This window comes from Phyllobates terribilis, unplaced genomic scaffold, assembly GCF_046119375.1.
Source record: "Phyllobates terribilis strain yellow unplaced genomic scaffold, ASM4611937v1 Scaffold_2__4_contigs__length_985480577, whole genome shotgun sequence".
Classification (NCBI taxonomy): Eukaryota; Metazoa; Chordata; class Amphibia; order Anura; family Dendrobatidae; genus Phyllobates; species Phyllobates terribilis.
In genome coordinates this window covers 187,372,843-187,391,206 of record NW_027362762.1, presented here as the reverse complement: position 1 = coordinate 187,391,206, position 18,364 = coordinate 187,372,843, and the positions used below count along the sequence as shown (strand labels likewise).

The 18,364-nt window shown below is 42.1% G+C and overlaps 1 protein-coding gene across 1 annotated transcript in view; it reads right to left on the bottom strand.

Moving 5' to 3' along the window:
* The window catches only part of LOC141201413 (17-beta-hydroxysteroid dehydrogenase type 6-like), a 40,266-nt gene extending 32,177 nt beyond the window's left edge, over positions 1-8,089 (bottom strand). Inside the window, exon 1 of the mRNA XM_073663406.1 lies at positions 7,934-8,089. The gene's annotated coding sequence lies outside the window, so the exon portion shown is untranslated. The remainder of the gene's footprint in view (positions 1-7,933) is intronic.
* Between the last annotated feature and the right edge of the window lie 10,275 nt (positions 8,090-18,364).

Sequence of the window (18,364 nt, the reverse complement as noted above, 5' to 3'; positions counted from 1 at the left end):
GCCTTTACCTGACATGCAGCCCCATATCATCAATGACTGTGGAAATTTGCATGTTCTCTTCATGCAGTCATCTTTATTTATCTCTTTGGAATGGCACCAAACAAAAGTTCCAGCAACATCACCTTGCTAAATGCAGATTCGCGATTCATTACTGAATATTACCTTCACCCAGTCATTCACAGTCCACGATTGCTTTTCCTTAGCCCATTGTAACCTTGTTTTTTTCTGTTTAGGTGTTAAAGATGGCTTTTGTTTAGCTTTTCTGTATGTAAATCCCATTTCCTTTAGGCGGTTTCTTACAGTTCGGTAACAGACATTGACTCCAGTTTCCTCCCATTCGTTCCTCATTTGTTTTGTTGTGCATTTCCTGTTTTGGAGACATATTGCTTTATGTTTCCGGTCTTGACGCTTTGATGTCTTCCTTGGTCTACCAGTATTTTTGCCTTTAACAACCTTTCCATGTTGTTTGTATTTGGTCCAGATTTTAGACACAGCTAACTGAACAACCAACATCTTTTGCAACATTGCGTGATGATTTACCTTCTTTTAAGAGTTTGATAATCCTCTCCTTTGACATCTCTCATGCGGGAGCCATGATTCATGTCAGTCCACTTGGTGCAACAGCTCTCCAAGGTGTGATCACTCCTTTTTAGATGCAGACTAACGAGCAGATCTAATTTGATGCAGGTGTTAGTTTTGGAAATGAAAATTTACAGGGTGATTCCATAATTTTTTTCCTCTGCTTGGTCTGAAAAAAATTACCCTTACCGAGTACCACATTTTTTATCTTGATTTCTTTTAGTGTTTCTTAAAGCCCTAAAGTTGCCATTTGAAATTACTTTAGTTTTGTGCCATGTCTGTGATCTGCTTTTTTTCAACAACATTAAACAACTGAATGAACATCCTCCGAGCCCGGTGATTCCATAATTTTGCAAGAGGTTGTATATGCTTAGGTTATTTCTATCCTGAATATGTTATGTCACTTACACCCCATGATCAGGTTATTTGCCAACCTAGTGTGGTATTTTGTACTGGCCAATAATTGACTACATATTGAATATTATTTTTAAATGGCATTAGTTCCATACTATTTTGACTTCCTGAGTCTCTTTATATATCCTATGTGGATATATCACATTCTCTTTTGTAGTGATCTGCCATCCACTTGGTATCAGTCATAAATCTGCAGGTGGAATTTAGCATGTACGCATAATTGGTTTATTTTTGACACTTATGGGGGGCATGAGGTGGCTATTTAGTTGATGTATACATGTTTCCTCTAGCTGCTGATATGCTAGTGCACCTACTGCTTGTAAATTCATCTTTTTCATTTGTATGTACAGTACAGACCAAAAGTTTGGACACACCTTCTCATTTAAAGATTTTTCTGTATTTTCATGACTATGAAAATTGTACATTCACACTGAAGGCATCAAAACTATGAATTAACACATGTGGAATTATATACTTAACAAAAAAGTGTGAAACAACTGAAAATATGTCTTATATTCTAGGTTCTTCAAAGTAGCAACCTTTTGCTTTGATGACTGCTTTGCACACTCTTGGCATTCTCCTGATGAGCTTCAAGAGGTAGTCACCGGAAATTTTCTTCCAACAATCTTGAAGGAGTTCCCAGAGATGCTTAGCACTTGTTGGCCCTTTTGCCTTCACTCTGCGGTCCAGCTCACCCCAAACCATCTCGATTGGGTTCAGGTCTGGTGACTGTGGAGGCCAGTCATCTGGCGTAGCATCCCATCACTCTCCTTCTTTGTCAAATAGCCCTTACACAGCCTGGAGGTGTGTTTGGGGTCATTGCCCTGTTGAAAAATAAATGATGGTCCAACTAAACGCAAACCGGATGGAATAGCATGCTGCTGCAAGATGCTGTGGTAGCCATGCTGGTTCAGTATGCCTTCAAGTTTGAATAAATCCCCAACAGTGTCACCAGCAAGGCACCCCCACACCATCACACCTCCTCCTCCATGCTTCACGGTGGGAACCAGGCATGTAGAGTCCATCCGTTCACCTTTTCTGCGTCGCACAAAGACACGGTGGTTGGAACCAAAGTGTCACGCTGTCTCTGTAAACTGGAGGTAGGGGGCCTAAGCTGACCCTAAGCTGGGGCCCTGACTAATCCCTCAACCTGGAGGTACTGTTAAAGGTACAGAGGTCCAGGCCGCCAGCGTAACCCCTACCTCCTGAAGATCCCTGCACCTCAGTAATCTAGTCCTGAGAAGGAACCCGATCACAACCAAAGGGAACAAGAAATAATATGCCCAAACACAGTATTTAGACGAACGAGACAGTACAAGGGAAAAACCAAAACCACCTTGCATACAAACAACTTCTCAACTACAACAGAGGGAAAACCAACGGGAAAGGAGATAAATGATAAAGCGAGGAAAGGGAAAAAACACTTCCAAATACACTTATCTCAGCAACTCCAAACACCACGATCCGCTCTGTCAGTCTGAATGAAATGCTTTCACCGACACCTCCCAAACAGACCAGCAGGTATATGAAGGAGTCTCACTACAGAAGTATTGATTGCAGCTGGGCGAGGCTGGACCTCATCTAGCCCAGAGAGAATTAACTCCCTCACTGCCAAGAAACACAAAGCACCAACAAGTCAGCTGCGAGAAGTCAGGCTGTGTACTCGTGACGATCTTCGTGGCAACACACCCGTGACACAAAGATCTCAAATTTGGACTCATCAGACCAAAGATTTCCACTGGTCTAATGTCCATTCCTTGTGTTCTTTAGCCCAAACAAGTCTCTTCTGCTTGTTGCCTGTCCTTAGCAGTGGTTTCCTAGCAGCTATTTTACCAAGAAGGCCTGCTGCACAAAGTCTCCTCTTAACAGTTGTTGAAGAGATGTGTCTGCTGCTAGAACTCTGTGTGGCATTGACCTGGTCTCTAATCTGAGCTGCTGTTAACCTGCGATTTCTGAGGCTGGTGACGCGGATAAACTTATCCTAAGAAGCAGAGGTGACTCTTGGTCTTCCTTTCCTGGGGCGGTCCTCATGTGAGCTAGTTTCTTTGTAGCGCTTGATGGTTTTTGCAACTGCACTTGGGGACACTTTCAAAGTTTGCCCAATTTTTCAGACTGACTGACCTTCATTTCTTAAAGTAATGATGGCCACTCATTTTTCTTTACTTAGCTGCTTTTTTCTTGCCATAATACAAATTCTAACAGTCTATTCAGTAGGACTATCAGCTGTGTATCCACCAGACTTCTGCACAACACAACTGATGGTCCCTACCCCATTTATAAGGCAAGAAATCCCACTTATTAAACCTGACAGGGCACACCTGTGAAGTGAAACCCATTTCCGGTGACTACCTCTTGAAGCTCATCAAGAGAATGCCAAGAGTGTGCAAAGCAGTCAAAGCAAAAGGTGGCTACTTTGAAGAACCTAGAATATAAGACATATTTTCAGTTGTTTCACACTTTTTTGTTAAGTATATAATTCCACATGTGTTAATTCATAGTTTTGATGCCTTCAGTGTGAATGTACAATTTTCAAAGTCAAGAAAATACAGAAAAATCTTTAAATGAGAAGGTGTGTCCAAACTTTTGGTCTGTACTGTATGAGTCTCACTTTATGAATTGAAGAACTGAAATAAATTACTGTAACTTTTTGATGATATTCTAATTTATGGGGAGTGCATTATGCTATATACAGAGGCCTATGAGGAGGTCAGTTTACTATATGGAGGGCTATGGGGTGCATTATACTATATGGAGGCTGCTTAGGGGGCCATCATACAGTGAAGGGTCAACATACAGTGTGGGGACCATCATACAGTTTTGAAGCCATGAAACAGTTTGGGGGCTACTAAGGTGTCAGTATACTGTTATGGGGGGGTACTATATACTGTGGGGGCATATTGTGTATAACAGAGCATTATACTGTATAAAAAGGGGAGACTCGGAACTTTATTAAATGTTAAGTGGGAACTTATTTTTATAGGGGAACTCAGATTATTGTGACTATCAAAAAGGGGCACACAGAGGGCACTATTACTTTCTAGGGGGAAACATGTGGACACTGTTTTCTAGGGCACTAATACAGTGTGGAAAAAAACTATTTAGTCAGCCACCAATTGTGCAAGTTCTCCCACTTAAAAAGGATGAGAGAGGCCTGTAATTGACATCATAGGTAGACCTCAACTATGAGAGGCAAAATGAGAAAACAAATCCTGAAAATCACATTGTCTGATCTGGAAAGAATTTTTTTTTTAAATTTTGGTGGAAAATAAGTATTTGGTCAATTACAAAAGTTCATCTCAATAATTTGTTATATATCCTTTGTTAGCAATGACATAGGTCAAACGTTTTCTGTAAGTCTTCCCAAGGTTGGCACACACTGTTGCTGGTATGTTGGCCCATTCCTCCATGCAGATCTCCTCTAGAGCAGTGATGTTTTGGGGCTGTCGCTGGGCAACACGGACTTTCAACTCCCTCCAAAGGTTTTCTATAGGGTTTAGATCTGGAGACGGGCTAGGCAACTCCAGGACCTTGAAATGCTTCTTACGAAGCCACTCCTTCGTTGCCCTGGCAGTGTGCTTGGGATCATTGTCATGCTGAAAGACCCATCCACGTTTCATCTTCAATGCCCTTGCTGATGGAAGGAGGTTTGCACTCAAAATCTCACAATACATGGCCCCATTCATTCTTTCATGTACACGGATCAGTCAGCCTGGTCCCTTGGCAGAGAAACAGCCCTAAAGCATGATGTTGCCACCCCCATGCTTCACAGTAGGTATGGTGTGCTTTGCATGCAACTGAGCAGTCTTTCTCCTCCAAACACGACGAGTTGTGTTTCTACCAAGCAGTATTATTTTGGTTTCATCTGACCATATGAAATTCTCCCAATACTCTTATGGATCATCCAAATGCTCTCTAGCAAACTTCAGACGGGCCCGGACATGTAATGGCTTAAGCAAGGGGACACGTCTGGCACTGCAGAATCTGAGTCCCTGGCGGCATAGTGTGTTACCGATGGTAGCCTGTGCAACGTTGGTCCCAGCTCTCTGCAAGTCATTCACTAGGTCCCACCGTATGGTTCTGGGATTTTTGCTCACCGTTCTTGAGATAATTTTGACCCACGGGGTGAGATCTTGTGTGGAGCCCCAGATCGAGGGGGATTATCAGTGGTCTTGTATGTCTTCCATTTTCTAATTATTGCTCCCACAGTTGATTTCTTCACACCAAGCTGCTTGCCTTTTGCAGACTCAGTCTTCTCAGCCTGGTGCAGGGCTACAATTTTGTTTCTGGTGTCCTTTCGACAGCTCTTTGGTCTTCACCATAGTGGAGTTTGGAGTGTGACTGTTTGAGGTTGCGGACAGGTGTCTTTTATACTGATAACAAGTTCAAACAGGTGCCAGTACTACAGGTAATGAGCGGAGGACAGAGGAGCCTGTTAAAGAAGAAGTTACAGGTCTGTGAGAGCCAGAAATCTTGCTTGTTTGTAATTGACCAAATAATTTTTTTTCAAATTTTGGTGGAAAATAAGTCTTTCCAAATCAGACAATGTGATTTTCAGGATTTGTTTTCTCATTTTGTCTCTCATAGTTGAGGTCTACCTATGATGTCAATTACAGGCCTCTCTCATCTTTTTAAGTGGGAGAACTTGCACAATTGGTGGCTGACTAAATACTTTTTTCCCCACTGTATTCTAGAATTATTGTTTTACCATCTAGAGGGCACACAGTAGGTGCAGTAATAGGGACACATATGGCAGCAGTGGCTCTGTATTGGGGTATCAGTAGGATGAGGAGTTTGTGCAGGTTGGGAATAGATGGGGCAGTTCTGGAAATGTGAGAAGTCAAATGTGTCTTTGTTGTAAACTCTGCAGATAAGTCGTGGCTGAAAGAAGTTGTCATGTCGGTCTGTGCCAGATGGAAAAGACAGAAAAAGTGAACAAATCCATCAGAAAGAACGTAATTTGTAAGTTATTATATATACAGTAACTGTACTGTAATCTCTTATATGCTCTGTAGGACTGGTATCTACCACTATATGGTCACCACCATATAGCAGTATTATCAGTGTTGGTCTTTGTATAGAGATTATTTTCAGTAACAGCCCAGTCATCTGCTGAGGTTCTCCTACATCCACTATTAGGGTTGCCTGGTTAGGGACCCGCTCAGAAGTTTCACCCCCCCGCCCCCCGAACCAAAACCCTACAACCCCTGGCAAAAATTATGGAATCACCGGGCTCGGAGGATGTTCATTCAGTTGTTTAATGTTGTTGAAAAAAAGCAGATCACAGACATGGCACAAAACTAAAGTAATTTCAAATGGCAACTTTAGGGCTTTAAGAAACACTAAAAGAAATCAAGATAAAAATGTGGTACTCAGGAAGGGTAATTTTTTTCAGACCAAGCTGAGGAAAAAAATTATGGAATCACCCTGTAAATTTTCATTTCCAAAACTAACACCTGCATCAAATTAGATCTGCTCGTTAGTCTGCATCTAAAAAGGAGTGATCACACCTTGGAGAGCTGTTGCACCAAGTGGACTGACATGAATCATGGCTCCAACACGAGAGAAAACACGCCAAGGTGTCATTTTATTCAGCTTCCCATGACCTACATGCATCTGCTGAGTTTGACGCATGCTCAGCTCCTGAGCTCACTCCATACACCAGCACCCAAAGACGAGGATAACGACCCATGCAAAAACTGTAGTAGGTTTTGTTTTTTTCTTTTTTTACAGGCTCTACTCTATTGACCTGAATACCTGTGTTATGACATGACTAGTTCATTAGTAAAATCCCATGCACCACTCCTTAGTCCGTGCCGTTGTATTGCCGACACAACATAAAATAAGGTAATGGATGAGTGTGGGGTCGAAATGTCACGTTTTTTTTTTTTTGCATGCTGTAACCAATAAAGGAAGTTGATGAGAACATCTGGTGCATTAGATATATATGGCCTTATCACATAACCAAGACAGAATTCATTTTCTAAGGGCAGGTCTTATCCGAGAGAATGGGGCTGATTATGCAAATCACACTCTAATCAATTTTTTATCAGTGTGATTAGATTCTTTCGAATGAGGAGAAGATTTTTTCCATTCACTCGTAGACTTGTATGGCCGAGTGCATTCCGAATACCAGATCAAACTTGGGCGGTGCTGTGTCTTTTACTTTTTTCCCCTTAGACCAATGCTGTCAGAGGGAAAAAAAAGAAAAGAAAAAAAAAAAAAGTCTGACACGTGCATGGCCACATAGACTAACATTGGTCCGAGTGCGATCCGATGTTTTGTTGGATTGCACTCGGACAGAAAATACAGGTGTCTGCCCGAGCCTTAAAAGAAACCAATAAAGGTTCAAAGCCTGCAGGCAGAGAGCTTGTAAGACCATAAGAAATTCATTTAGAAAACATATTGTAAGGTTGGATAAGTTTACTACACAATGAAGAAGCATTATTTGCTCAAACTGAAATAAGTCTCCGACTCCTTAGGTTGCATTCACATGATGCAGTCACCCTGGACCGCTCTGACCTTTTCACTGCACAGTCACAGCTGTTTCACCTCCAAGACCACACAGACAATCATAACAGCCATTGGTTTTGATTGGGAAACCCTGTAATTGTGCAGGGAAACCGACAGAAAATGGGGAGCACAGGACTGCTACAGTCAGAAGCCACAGCTGCCAGTGAATGCCGCCTTAAAGGCAAAACACGTCCACTTTAAGCAATATCTTACAACCAAAATCGTCTAACTCATTTTGCATATGAATTCTCAAAATCATTGTATATATAATACACTCAATATAAAAGTTATTTATTATTACATGGAAGCAGAAGTTTTAAAAAGAAGACACTTTAGAGTTTCCATGTCTTGCATTCTATACACTGCGCTGGTCGGGATATATTAGTATTCTGCTATTAGGGACGGTGCAGGTGGAGACTCACACACTTACCTTCTGTGATCGATTCCTTTTAGGACTTCACCCTTGCAGCTGTTGCAGTCACATAGGTTCTTTTGTTGTAAACAGATGGAGGGAGGAGAAAAGAAGGAGCCTGCTCATTGGACTGATTGGACATGTCTTTTGGCATGATAACACAGCATGTGCTGCAATACTTAAGGGCACTAACTTATCAAATCATAAATATATACAACTTACAGATACTCGGTGCCAACACTGAGCAGGAAAAGGAAACACAAACCAACTGCAAAACCTGCAACATTGGTAAAGCAGGAAGCATAGAACATCTCACAGCTGTAATAAATAACACTATTTAGAGTTTTGAAGTAATTTGGACTCTGTGTGACACATAGTGGGTTCAAAGAGATTGTTAGTGATCATAGCTATACCAAAATGATTTAGGTAGAATAGACAGATTAAGTTGCGCTGTGGAAAATTTTGGCCATGCCCATTTACCATTTTTTTTCTACCTTTGTCAGAGGAGTTGTCAGAGGGACTGTGGCAGTGAGGGACATTCAGCAGATGCCCGAGACCCAAATCCGGGACTGTCCGCTGTATCCGGGACAGTTGGGACTAGAGATGAGCGGATGGATTTCACGGGACTTTGGTCCAGCGTACAGGTCAGTGCTAACTGGTGGCTGGACAGGAGGCCGCGAATCTCTAATCATCCGGCGTCCCCGGCACGGCTTTTGATTAGCCAGGGCAGTGCGACATCATCTGTGCGTCCTGCTCATCTCTAGTTGGGACCTGTGGATTATTGTTTTGTTCATTCATTCATAGTCACAGCAGCCACAATATTCTCATCTTTATGTAGCTTCACTACATGACATCTGGATTTTTTATGTCTGTAAGGCCGTGTTCACACATTGCAAAAATACTGTGTTTTTGTATTCTGCAGATGTCCGCACCAAACTACACAATATCAATCTTCTCCCTCTTAGGCTATGTGCCCACGATGCAGAAATGCTCTGGATTTTTCATGAGCGTTTCTGCATCTCCTTGGCAGAAAAAACGCATGCGGACTTTACATGCGTTTTTTTCAGCCAGGGACAAGCGTTTGTGAAGCGTTTTTAGCATGCGATTTAGCATGCGGGTTGCGAAGCGCTTTCCAAGTGATTTTAGCATCACTTGGAAAAGTGCTTGACAACTTGGTCACACTATATAAATCCATGCAACCGGCATAGATTTTATATAGTCTGACCAAGTTAGTTAAAATAAAGAATAGAAATTGTAGAAAAAAAACATATACTCACCTTCCGACGGCTCCCGGTCTCCCCGGTGTCTCGCGTTGGTGTAAAAGGACCTTCCATGACGTCATTTAGTCATGTGACAGGTCACGTGACCGCCGACGTCAGCGGTCGCGTGACCCATCACATGACTAAATGACGTCATGGAAGGTCCTTTTAGTCCATCGCAAAATGCCAGGGAGACCGGACGCATCGCTATGGAGACCGGGGGCCACCAGAAGATGAGTATAATGTATTTTTTTTATTTTAAATTCTTTTTTTTTACAGGTACTATGGTACCCGGGTCTGGAGGAGAGTCTCCTCTTCTCCAGACCCGGGTACCATCCGCACATTGAATTGCTTAATATCCGCATGTGCACATGTAGTCATGCAGATATTAAGCGATTCAATGCAAGTCAATGGCCGCGATTCCGCAAAAAAATTATCATTGGGGAACATGACAGACCTTCTACCAAGTGTTTTTTAAGCGTTTCCGCAGCAGAATTGCCGCTGCGGAAACGCTTAAAAAAACGCATAGGGGCACCCAGCCTTCCCACTATCAGGACCTGCTGTGGCCCAGACTCTGCAGAACACCCGCACCACTTCTGCATTAATTATGCAAATGAGCAGGCTTGCATTTTTTTTTTTACATGCAGATTTTCCTCATTAATGTTAGTCTATGGGGAAAACCCACATGTGGACCCACAAGAGAAATTGACATGCTGTGGATCTGAAAGACTCGCCACATGTCAGTTTCCGCTCTTTATACGCAGGTGCACAGAGACGCGTAGTGGACATGGGGTTTCTAGAAATCCTATGTCCACTATGCTGTAACATCTGGCCGCTGCGGTTTTGACGCTGCATAAATACGCAGCATCAAAGCAGCAGCAAATCCTAAACTTGGGAAAGCACCCTTATTTGATGCGTTTTTGGTGCAGATGCAAAGCTGCGTTTTTATTGTACAGAAAAGCTTTGATCCTGCACTTAAAAAAGTAACTGCAGTTTTTTACATGTGTTTTTTTTAGGCTCCACATAGAAGACAAGAGAGAAAAAGAATCACCAAAACCGCACAGTTCAGCCGTGTGTTTAGACCACAGGGGGCGCAGTGTTCATGAAATCACATCCACTTTGCTTGGACAGTAGAATGTTTGTACAAAAAGAGCAGCAAAAAACATGCAGCATTTACGCTGCATGTGAACAAGGTATAAATTTCCAAACAAAGTGACTATGATTCCATGAACTCTCTGCCCCCTTTAGTCTGAAGACGCTGCTGAACGCTGCGGTTTTGGTGCATTTGTCCTCTATAGGGTTCTTCTGAAAAAAATGCATGGAAAAAAAACACCGTCACATTTTTAACCTCTAAGCAACCCTGGGATATTCCGTTTTTGCACTTTCGTTTTTTGCTCCCCTTGTTCCCAGAGCCATAGTGTTTTTATTTTTTGGTCAATATGGCCGTGTGAGGGCTTATTTTTTGCAGGATGAGTTGTACTTTTGAACGACATTACTGGTTTTACCATATCATGTACGGGAAAACGGGAAAAAAATTCCAAGTGCAGTGAAATTGCAAAAAATGTGCAATACCACAGATGGTTTTTTTTTTTATTTTTTTTTACCACGTTCACTGAATGCTAAAACTGACCTGCCATTATTATTCTCCAGGTCATTACGAGTTCGTAGACACCAAACATGTATAGGTTCTTTTTTATTTAAGTGGTGAAAAAAAAATTCCAAAGTTTGCTAAAAAAAAAAAAATGGCGCCATTTTCCAAGACCTGTAGCGTCTCCATTTTTCGGGATATGGGGCCGGGTGAGGGCTTATTTTTTGCGCACCGAGCTGAAGTTTTCATTGATACCATTTTGGGGTAGATCGATTGTTTTGATCACCTGTTATTGCATTTTATTGCAATGTTGCGGCGACAAAAAAACGTAATTCTGGTGTTTAGAATTTTTTTCTCGTTACACCGTTTACCGATCGGATGAATTATTTTCTTATATTGATAGATCTGGCAATTCTGAATGCGGCAATACCAAATATGTGTATGTGGAGTTTTTTTTTTATTTTGAATGGGGCGAAAGAGGGGTGATTAAAACTTTTATATTTTTTTAATTTTTTAAATATTTTTAAAAACATTTTTTTTCACTTTTTGCATGCTTCAATAGTCTCCATAGGAGACTAGAAGCAGCACTTGTCTGATCGCCTCTGCTACATAGAGGTGATGAGCAGATTACCTCTATGTAGCAGAAATGCTACTGTGGTATGAGCGCCGACCACTAGGTGGCGCTCATAGTGATCAGTACATTACAACCACTGGGGTCTGCTGCAGACCCAGGGTTGTCATGCCCACCCATCAGTGACCCACGATCACGTGACGGGGTCACCGATGGGCGGGGTAAGTGACTCGCTTCCGGCGCGGCGATGTTAAATGCCGCTGTCAGAGATCGGACACCTGCATAAAACGTGCAGAAAACACGGCCTCAGCATTACAGTTATTACATTTTTTTATGGGTTTAATAGAGAACAAATATCAATCACGCCATTTTTCATTTACCAATCCCCGTAAATAATCTGATCGCTGTGTTGTTATGATTACAGGGACCCCAAATATGTCCATGTTATTTGCTGATTTGTGATTTTTAATGCGTTTTTTTTAAAATAATAAACATGACATTATTTTTTTCATTATCAAATGTTTTTCATTATTATTTTTTAGTAATTTTATAGGATGAAAAAATCTTATTCTTCCTCTAGAATACAAATACATAGAAATACTTTGCTGTGTACAATGTATCTGTATGTAATATGTCTGTGGAGTCAGAGGCTGCAGTACAGATCAAGTACACAAAATTCTCCATGTAAGGCTGAGTTCACACGATGCGTTTTTCATGCGTTTCCGCGGCGTTTTTGCAGTTGCGTAAACGCCGCGGAAACGCATGAAAAACGCATGGTAGAAGGGCAGCAATGTTCCCCAATGGAAATCCGCATGTGCTGTGCCCATGATGCGGATTTTTCCGCAGCGTAAACGCTGCGGTCAAAAATCCGCAGCATGTCAATTAATTTTGCGGAAACGCTGCTCTTTTGCCGCCATTGACTTGCATTAGACCGCATGGAATCCGCATCACTGTATATGTTGATGCGCTTTTCATGCGGTCTAATGTGCGGATGGTACCCGGGTGTGGATGAGAGGACTCTCATCCAGACCCAGGTACCATTAAAAAAAAAAGAATAAAATAAAAAATATATATATTCTCACCTTCTGACGGCCCGCGCTGCGTCCTGCCGGCTTCCCGCGCACTTCGCGGTTGAATGAAGGACCTTCGCTGACGTCAGAGTCATGTGACGGGTCACGTGACGCTGACGTCGGAAGGTCCTACAGTCTTCACTGCCGGCAGCCGGGACCGAGCGAAGCAGGACACCGGGGGCCATCAGATGGTAACGTATAGATTTATTTTTTATTTTTTGACATCACACACTATATAAATCCATGCCGGTTGCATGGATTTATATAGTGTGAAGTTGACAAGCACTTTCCAAGTGATGCTAAAATCGCTTGGGAAGCGCTTGTCAACCCGCATGCGGAAATGAAAGTGAAGACCGCTTCATTTCCGATGTCCCTGGCAGGAAACCGCATGTACAATCCGCATGCGTTTTTTCCTGCCAGAGAGATGCAGAAACGCTCAGGAAAAAATCCTGAGCATTTCTGCATCGTGTGCACATACCCTAACATCACCAGACCTTGTAGCTCAGTAGCTTAGGCTCATGCCTGTAATGTTTAACCACTTCGCGCCAGAGCCTGTTTTTGCCTTCGTGACCGGGCCAATTTTTTCAATTCTGACCACTGTCACTTTATGAAGTAATTACTCTGGAACGCTTCAATGTATTCCCCTGATTCTGAGATTGTTTTTTCGTGACATATTGTACTTCATGATAGTGGTAAAATTTCTTCGATATCACTTGCGTTTATTTGTGAAAAAATCGGAAATTTGGCGAAAATTTAGAAAATTTAGCTATTTTCAAACTTTGAATTTTCATGCCCTTAAATCAGAGAGATATGTCACACAAAATAGTTAATAAATAACATTTCCCACATGTCTACTTTACATCAGCACAATTTTGGAACCAAAATTTTTTTTGTTAGGAAGCTATAAGGGTTAAAAGTTGACCAGCGATTTCTCATTTTTCCAACAAAATTTACAAAAACATTTTTTTAGGGACCACATCTTATTTGAAGTGACTTTGAGGGGCCTTTATGACAGAAAATAGCCAAAAGTGACACCATTCTAAAAACTGCACCCCTCAAGGTGCTCAAAACCACATTCAAGAAGTTTATTAACCCTTCAGGTGCTTCACAGGAATTTTTGGAATGTGGAAGAAAACAATGAACATTTAACTTTTTTTCACAAAAATGTTACTTTAGACCCAATTTTTTTATTTTCACAAGGGTAACAGGAAAAAATGGAATACACAATTTGTAGCGCAATTTCTCATGAGCACGCTGATACCCCATATGTGAGAGAAAACCACTGTTTGGGCGCACTGCAGGGTTCGTAAGGGAAGGAGCGCCATTAGACTTTTTGATTGTAAAATTTGTTTGAATAATTAGCAGACGCCATGTTGCGTTTGGAGAGCCCCTGATGTGCCTAAACAGTGGAAAACAACCACAAGTGACACCATTTTGGAAACTAGACCCCTTAGGGAACTTATCTAGATGTGTGGTGAGCACCTTGAACCACAAGGTGCTTCACAGAAGTTTATAATATTGAGCTGTAAAAATAAAATTTTCATATTTTTCCCACAAAAACGTTTTTGATCCCTTAATTTTGCATTATCATAAGGGTAATAGGATACATTTCACCATGAAATTTGTTGTGCAATTTCTCCTGAGTACGCCGATACCCCATATGTGGGGGAAAACCACTGTTTGGGCGCACGGCAGGGTTTGAAAGGGAAGGAGCGCCATTTGACTTTTTGAATGTAAAATTTGTTTGAATAATTAGCAGAAGCCATGTTGCATTTGGAGAGCCCCTAATGTGCCTAAACAGTGGAAACCCCCCACAAGTGCCACCATTTTGGAAACTAGACCCCTTAGGGAACTTATCTAGATGTGTGGTGAGCACCTTGCACCCCCAGGTCCTTCACAGAAGTTTATAATATTGAGCCGTAAAAATAAAATATTCACATTTTTCCCATTCCCTAATTTTGCATTATCATAAGGATAACAGGAGAAATTGCACCATGAAATTTGTTGTGCAATTTCTCCTGAGTACGCTGATACCCCATATGTGGGGGAAAACCACTTACTTTGGTATACGGCAGAGTTCGGAAGAGAAAGGAGCGCTATGTTGGCTGGGATAGGTTGCAGACACCATGTCACATTTGAAGAGTCGCTGACATGCCGAAATAGCAGAAACCCCCACAAGTGACCCCATTTTGTAAACCACACCTCTCAAGGAATTCATCTAGGGAAGTAGTGAGTATTTTTTAATTTTTACATTTATACCATTGGGCAGTGAAAAAAGCATAATTATATTTTTACCACAAAAAAATGTTTTACCCTCAGATTTTACATTTTCACACAGGGCAATGGGTAAAAATGGTGCCGAAATGTGTCACACAATTTCTTCTAAAAGTGGCAATACCCCATATGTGGCTGTATCGTACCGCTCAGCCATACGGCGAGATCTGGGGGGGACGGAGCGCTATTTGACAATTGGAGAACAAATTATTGTAGAATAGGCATTTGGATTTGGGAGCACAAAATTTTCTGAATTTCTTTTGGGGGGCAAGGGCCATTTCGCTTTTCTAGAGCCTTTCTGCTACCAGTAACTTGGAATATTTTTAACAGATGACGGACCTGAGTGGGGACTAGCTTTTTTTGAGGACTGAGTTGAAGCTTTTATTGGGAACATTTTACGTAACATTTATCTGGCGCTCTAGGCTGAGCACTTACATCTGGATTTCCATCTAAATTTCCAAGTGATGTAATTCAGATGAAACCCCTGTGGGATCCATTCACTGTAATGAGGCAGCAGAGTTACTCTGGACTCCGTCTGGCCTCTGTTTAGCGGTGTCCTTTTTTTCAGAAGTGCACAAAACTGTGGCCAACCGCACTTTTATGCACGCCTAAAAAAACTGACACTGTGGGATCACAGGCCAGACGGCATCCACAATGGCCTATATCTGCCTCATTACAGGGAATCTTCCGTCATGGGTTCCGTCTGAATCACGTATTTCAGAGATTTACTCGGAAACTCTGGTGTAAGTGCTCAGCGCAGAGCGCAGGATAAATGTGAGCAGAGCCTTATTGCGATCTTTGGGAGCCATAATAAACAAATCAGTAGCAGGTGAAGAATTTGTTTTATTCATTTTTTACGCCGTTCCTCGTGCGGTATAAGTGATGAGATTACTTTATTCTTCGGGCCGGTGCGATTACAGAGATACCAGATTTATATAGGGTTTTTATGACTGACAGCTGTCACACACTAAGAGACGCTTTTTTTTTGCAAAATCTATTTTTTGCATCGCCATATTTTGAGAGCTATAAGTTTTCCATATTACGACCGACAGAGTCATGTGATGGCTTGTTTTTTGCGGGACGAGTTGACATTTTTATTGGTACCATTTTTGGGTACGTGACATTTTTTGATCGCTTTCTATTCCGTTTTTTGGGAGGTAAAATTAACAAAAACAAACAATTCAGGAATTGTTTTTTGAGGTTTTTTTTTATGCCGTTCTGCTTATGGTAAAAGTGATAAGGCAGCATTATTCTTCGGGTCAGTACGTTTACAGCGATACTACACTTACTGTATATTTTTTTAATGTTTTGGCGCTTTTACACAATAACACAATTTTATAGAAAAAATATTTTTATTGCATCGCTTTATTCTGAGCGCTATAACTTTTTTATTTTTCGGCTGATGGAGCTGTATGGCGGCTTTTTTTTTGCGGAACAAGATGACGTTTTCAGCAGTACCATTTTTATTTCCATTTTGCTTTTTGATCACATTTTTTTCCACTTTTTGTTTGGCGATATGATGAAAAAGCATAGTTTTTTGCTCCGTTTTTTATTTATTTTTATTACGGTGTGCACAGAAGGAGTTAATTAGTGTGACAGTTTTATAGATCGGGTTGTTTTGGACGCGGCGATACCAAATATGTGTACTTTTTTTGTTTTTGCATAAATATACGGATTTATTGGTTTAATATTTTATTTATTTATTTTGTGATTTTTTTTTTAACAGTTTGAAAACATTTTTTTGATTTTTTTTTTACATTTTTACTTAGTCCCTGTATGGGACATTAATTTTTATTTTTCTAATCACTGATGTCATGCAATGTAATAGACATGTATTACATTACATGACATCTTTGCTGACTGTTTCACAGTCAGTGTGTCCTGCCAGGCTTCAACTGCAGGCTGAGCCTAGCAGGACACCATATATGGCAGATCTGGAGGCAGTCATGTGACCTCCAGCTGCCATAACAGCGGAAGGTCCTGGAAGCTATCAGGGGGCCATCGGAGAGGTAAGTTGACGACCCCCTCTCCTCTCAGGGTTAACATCATTGGGACCTGATCCAATCAGGTCCCGATGATGTCCCCTATCAGAGCTATCGCTCTGCATCGGAACCGCAGTCCTTGCAGGACCCTGGGGGGCCTGAGCGCTGCGGGACCACCCACCGTTTTTAAACGTCGGCGCTATACAGAGCCCAGGCAGCGCCGACGTTTATGTACAGTGGGCGGTCCTGAACCGGTTAAGGTTGTTGGTTCAAATACCAGAGAGACTCACAGAAAAAAAAATGTAATTGCTCATTATTATTTTTACTACTTTTATAGGAACAAAAAAATCTTTTTCTTCACCTCAGTATACAGGGACCATAGAAATACATTGTTATATATATATATAGAGAGAAGCGGCCCTGCCCCCTGAGGAGAGGAGCTACGGAGCAATGAAGACGGTGAAGAGGTGAGTATAGAAGCTGGGACAAAAGCTGTGACGGGACAGTCCCGCTGAATCCGGGATGGTTAGGAACTAAGGATTCAGTAATGCTCTTTACCGCCTTCCTCCTCGCTCATGTATCATTGTCTTGTCAGGTTATTGCTTTGGTTTTTACAGTATACTAGGATGTTGTCACAGTGGCAACTTGTATGACTTCTCAGCGCCGCCCACTCACCGTGCGTTTTCTCCTCGTGGCAGGCCGTTCCACTAAAGTTTGTTTTGTTTCTTCCTGTACTCCCCTGCATGGCTGCTACAGCATGGTGTTTCCATCTGGCCTTGGGGGTGGGGGGGCATGGCTGGTCTCTGTGGGAATTTAACCCTGCTTGTTAAAACCCTCCTGTTTGTTTTTTCCATCTTGTGTTTTGCGGTCACGTGACTATCTGCCTTTATATTCCAGCTCCGCCTTTTTTGGCTGTGCTGGACTTCAGTGTTGTTTGACTGATTTGCTAGCCAGGTGCTTCTGTGCCTATCTCTGTCAGTTCGCTTGGTCCTTTTGGGACCTCTAGTACCTTTTTGTCAGTTTGTCTTTTGTGTTCTGCAACAACTTTCTCAGTTTAGGAGGTGTCCCATTTTTGTTCCAGTCCTTAGTTCTTTTAGGGATCCCTTCCCTTTATTCTATAGGTCTTCATTCAGACTAGCCTAGGACTAAGGTAGGTCTGTTCGCTAGGAACAGGCTGCCCGCTACATCGTAGGGATTCAGCTTAGTCTTGTTGTAGGAAAAGCTTTCCCCTTCTTTCCTTAGTACTTGTTGCAGATCATAACACTGCTGTGTCCTGTAGAGATCTCACTCCCCAGCCTATCCCATGTGCACAGGTTCCATTTAAGGCAGCTCCTTCCCCCATTCCTCACCCGAATGTTGGGTCTTACCCCGTTTGTTTCTGTACATGCTAGCCTGTGGTCTGATTCTCGTTACCGTCCAGGCCAGTTTATCGTCCTGTCTGACTTCTCCGTTCCTGACCCTTGCTATTCACATTTATCCGGTACTGCATGCTCCATCCTTGAACCATTTGACCAAGCGTTGTCTTTGCCCTTCTGTACCACGCCTCTGACCCTCCGGTCAGCTGCTGCAGACCCGGGGGCTGTCCTGGAGTGGCACCTGGCGACTACCTGTGGCCAAGCCTATCCTCACTAGTGAACACCAGGTAGTCGCTTATGGTAAGCCCGGCCCGTGGCGCAGTGGGTCCACACCCACCAGCGTTACATTA